The sequence below is a fragment of the Phalangium opilio genome, unplaced genomic scaffold (genome assembly GCF_054372755.1).
Source record: "Phalangium opilio isolate 3A_F unplaced genomic scaffold, DU_Popi_V2 ptg000009l_1, whole genome shotgun sequence".
Lineage (NCBI taxonomy): Eukaryota > Metazoa > Arthropoda > Arachnida > Opiliones > Phalangiidae > Phalangium > Phalangium opilio.
The window spans coordinates 8,322,733-8,327,954 of NW_028324146.1; the positions used below are offsets into that span (position 1 = coordinate 8,322,733).

The 5,222-nt window shown below is 32.2% G+C and overlaps 1 long non-coding RNA gene across 2 annotated transcripts; it reads right to left on the reverse strand.

Annotated features, from left to right (window-relative positions):
- LOC149713668 (uncharacterized) lies at positions 1-4,362 on the reverse strand. 2 transcript variants are annotated; one of them, XR_016371476.1, is made up of 2 exons: positions 4,228-4,362; positions 1-4,081 (listed from the first exon to the last, which is right to left on the reverse strand). It is a non-coding gene; the product is annotated as an uncharacterized LOC149713668 (long non-coding RNA). The 2 variants fall into 2 exon arrangements; XR_016371475.1 differs by having other exon boundaries at positions 1-4,104; positions 4,228-4,287.
- Positions 4,363-5,222: the final 860 nt, after the last annotated feature.

Consider the following 5,222-nt stretch of genomic DNA (forward strand, 5'->3'; position numbering starts at 1 on the left):
TTCGAAAGGAAAATGTAAATATTTAATAGTGGATTCCAAACAAGGGTGTTGCACTAATTTATACATTTAATTTCGTATAACGAAATGCTACATTTCTATTGTCGCCTCTATGAAGAAAAGATTGCACTGCAATTTCCCTCTCCGTGCTTTAGAATTTCTTGGTCATAATTCAGTCTTCATTTGAAACGTCACCACCCCTTTCTACATTGTTGGCGCTACTTGTACACCGGTTACGTATTACGTGTAATCCTTTTAGTACGCATAAAGACCATTTCGGAAAACACACAGGGGCGAGGCCACCATTGGGGTATTCTCCCTCACACCAAGGGTCACCGCCAGACTGTGCCAAAGTTCACTACAGGCAAGAGGCTAGTCAAATCTCACTGCCTATAGCGGTGCTTCTAGGCAAGAGAGAGAGAAGACCTCAATGGTGGCATCACCCCTGTGTTTTAATTATCTGTATGTAATTTCCAAAATGGTCCACTCACTTACAAATGTACACCGATTACACTGAGTTATCGGTCCTTCAGGCGCTAGCGAGTGTCAGGCCACAACCGTAATCATTCATGTACACGAATGTTTTATAGTTTTAGGTTATTAATGTTGGCGGGCAAGTCCGGAGAGTCATGTACCGTTCACTAATGTGAAAAGGTCTCGAACTATATGATAATATTGGCTGAGTGTGTTGCGACGGCTCAGATGACCCATACACTGGAACCACTGGTGATTGTAAAACTGTATATATTGGGAATATGAAGGAATGGGGGGGGGGGAGTTACATCAAAAGCGCATACATTAAAATAAAATAATAAATTTTTTGTGTGCTACAGAGTGCCACCTACTCAAAGAAACCACACACGATAAACGTTGATGCTTTGTCTTATGAAGACGACATTAGTTTATAAATAAGTTTGAGCAAAATAAGTTATTTATCATAATTTCTTGAACATCAGTCTTCTCAGAAACTTACTACAGATTTAAACTTTTTTGCTGCAAACTTCAAAATTTGTCAAGCCAGCCTTAATTAAAACTATGACCGTCAATGTGCTTTCAAGTTAGTAATCATCGACACGAAATCCCTTCAAAATAATTAATTTCATGATAAAATGTTTTCGGAAAATGTAATTGTTCTTGAAAAAGCGTAGATATGTAATTTTTTCAATTAATTTAGAGGGAATGGATCGATTAACAGTAAAATCAGTTGATTGAATTTAATACTGATTAAGGATTAAATGGATTAAAATAACTAAAACAATTGCAATATCTGAAACTTCAGTCAAATGATAAACCTCACACATATCGTTTGTTTTTTCGGCCTTGGTCCAAACCAAGACGTTTTTTTATAATATCTGTCACTTCAGTCTTAATGTAATTAAAATTTGAATAATTTTATTTTTGCTTTACCGTCAAACATTTGGGGTTGATCTATTTCTAATTGCTTAAAGAAGTACTTAATTATCGTTAATTACATTTAACTTATATCCAATAACATTGATTTTGATATCCATATAATGTTGTACCATAAGTCTATTATGGGGACCTTACATAATAGACTTATGGTTGTACTTTCTTTATGAAAGAAGTTTAAAAACGACGGTATTTGAAATATGGAAGAAAAATATTTGTTTCGTAACACTGTATACACATACAGTATTGTCGAGATCAGACCAACAGCATTGAATGTTGCCAGATTAAATTGTTGCTGGTGATTTTACGAACTATGTTAATGATATATTAAAATTTAAATGGAAAAGTTACATTTTGACACATTCCTAACCCTAAAATTTTGTATTTGGAGCCTATTAAATGCATTATAGTGATAATGTAATTAATTTTAGTGTTAAATAGGAAAACGTTTAGGCTGAAAGAACTCGCGTAGTTTAATCTTATTTTCTTATTTCAGTTAAAGGTTATCTATAGTTACCCAAAAAACCTGTTGTTTTCGATTAATTTCACGTTAAATATGGTTATTAAGTTGAAATTAACGGCTTATCTTCTTTTATTAGTGTTATTGCAGTTTATTATACGAGTTTGAATAAGAAATTCTACTAAATTGCAAACTTTAGAGGAGTGACTGTTTGACTCTTGCGGAACAATCACTATTTTGCCCCAAAACTTTTAAATATCGCGCCTTTTCAATGGCTCTCTTTTAAAAATGGGAAAAATGCTTTTAAATGACAATTTAATTAATCGTAAGAATTCAACAGGAAAATGGAGGCTGGGTGAAAGATAAGTGTAGTTTTAATTTTAATTTGTTAGTCTAATTATAAGGTATCCATGAATTTACCCAAAACATTCGTGTTTTGGGCTAATTTCACATTAATTATACTTACGTTTAATTTAACGGCTTATCTTGTTTATCTAGCGTGGATTTCGTTTATAAAACAAATTTCAATAAAATATTAACTTTTATTGCAATCACCCTAAAATTTTAATGTATGCGCTTCTGATGTATTTTAACGATCATTTAAATTAATTTGAAAGTGAAATAGGAAACTACTGTGGCTGTACGAAAAACTTTTGATGTTTGAATCTTAATTTGAGCGTGGTTCTCGTGAGAGTGGATTAAGCTTAAAATTTATTTGAATATTTTACCCTAATTGCAATGTTTAGTGCAGTTTAATATTTTTTCCGCAAATTCATTTTTTAACCCAAAACTTTTGAATTTCGCGGCAATTATTGTACTTTAAAATAGTTTAAATTAACTTAAGTGTCAAATAGAAAATATTCGACTTTACCAATGGCTCGGGTAGTTTTAATCAAAATTAAAGAGTTTATTTAAAAGTTATTTGAGCCTTTATCCAAAAAATGTATATTTTGGTTTAATTTCACGTTAATTATATTTAATTAACGTAGGACTGTGTTTTGGCACTATACATTTAGTGTGATAAAATGAGTTTAAATGTATACTTCACCTTAATTGCAATTTTTAGTGGAGTTTTAGATTCTCATTTTACGCTAAAGTTTTGAATTTCGCGCCTATTAAGGTACTTTGGAGATAATTTAAATTAGCTTAAGTGTGGGGCTTTACCAACGGCTTGGGTAGATACAATCTTAATCAAGAACATCATTTAAGAGTTATCTGAGTTTTCATCCAAAAAAATGTATATTTTAGTTTAATTTTACCTTAATTACAGTTAATTACGTTGAAATTAACTTGTCGTCAGTGCTCATTAAGCTTATAAAATGACTTTTAAAAAATAATTCACCTTAACTCTAATGTTTAGAGGAGTTTTTGATTATTTCCAACAAATTGCGTTAAATTTTTATCATATCCTGAGCTAGGTTTGTGGTAACATAAAGATTATCTATACAATATGTTAATGAATGATGTTATTCTATAGTTTAGCTTTAATATCAGTAATTAAATCAAATACCTTTACAATTCATAGCAATTTAAACCAATAAACAAACGGCAATGTGGACTATGGAAATAGAAAACAACGTAACCCTCCGTTTCTAACGTGGTTAGGTTGAGAGAATCTGTGATGTAAACATGAAAATTATTTGACTAACTAAATTATATAACGACACTGTCCTCCTGGATTAACCAGCACAACTGTTTCTTATGAATTAAACAATCCACTGTTAGTAACAAGTAGTTTATAAAATGATAACGTATGACTGATTCAATAGGATCAAAATTGTTTTAACGAATAATCTGGTCCTCTACATTGGTTTAGTTTCAGGAATTATACCACACACATTGACAATTAGTAGCATTTTAGTGAGATTAACAAATAATGAAACCGTTTATACCAGTCCTCAAATGAGAATGTTGACTTAACAGCGCTAACATTAACACCACTCTTTTAACTGCCGTAGGGAAAACAAATTGGAAATTTTGTCATCTTTCCTGTAATATTTTGAAGTCGAATTCTTCACAGGGTGAAAACACTACCGTTGATTTCTAAACCATAATAATTTGGATATATATGCCATTTTTTACTTAAAACTAGAAGCGCCAACAAACTGTCATAGATACAGTATTAAGTTACAAGAAGCGTAAAACCTTGGCCCTAGGGTTGGGATTTGTAGCATGAATCGAAGCAGACTACGTATTTTGTAATTCCAAACAGAGCTGGAAATTAGCTTTCTTATAATCTTTAAAAGGAAACACTATATAACATAGAGTAACTAAAATACAACTTAAGCCTTGGCCGTAAAGAACGTCGAAAAGCTTACTTTAAATGATATAAAAACCTCCTATTAACTGTAATTATTTACCTGAATTACTTTTCTAGACGAAAATTCGACCTGATAACGACCTATTTCTTATTAAGGGTGCTACAGTTAATTAGAAAATACATATAAAGGTGCTCAAGCTCGGACGAAATACCAAAGTAATTTGTTAACGTCTACTGCTAAGAAATTAAGACAATCAGCAAGAAAGCCAACATTCGCAGCAAGAAAGCCAACATTCGCAATTAGTCAACGTAACTTGTTAGCACCCACAAACCTAGGCCCTTCTAGTTGTCAACGAGAACGAAATGAAGAAATAGGTTTAAGCGCGCTATAAGGTTAGGCTGACTTCTGACCCAAAAGTAATTTTTGATGTACTTTGTTAATTAGTTTAAGTACAATACTTAGACTTCATTAATTAAAAATCGAAACACGGAAGTTTCCCATTTAATAAATGCTTGTTAATTTAGAAGTATTCCGAAAACTAACTTCGCTATAGTTTTTCCGTATGGCCTATGACCATTTCATTAAAAAAACGAAAATTTTTTAATGCTTTTTCTATGGGACGCTAACCCTAAAAACTGTGACTTTTTGTTTAACATTACGGAAGGGTGTCATGTCATATCTACAAGGGCCTACCGGCCCTGTAGAATATCCGCGATTTAGACAACTAGTGAACATTTCCATTGCAATTGTATAAGTTTACGTTCTAGGGTGAAGCTAGATTTTAATACGGTGTGGCCCAACTTGTTTTTTTCCCAGCTATAGCTTAAGCATATGACTCTTATTTAATTATAATTAATGAAAAACTGTTTTTTTGCGTCACTATTTCCTTAATAACCTTTGAAGTTCAAATCCGATTTTAATTTTAAAAACAGATTCGGTTTCTGGGTAACGTTATGCATAAAATGAGACCAACCACAACAAATTCGAAGAAATATTTCGTGACGTCTTTTTGCGATAATTTACACATTCAGGTGTTGCTCGTGTTCCTTTCAAGATTTTCTATTAATTTTGATGGCATCGGGTTTTCAAGGGTT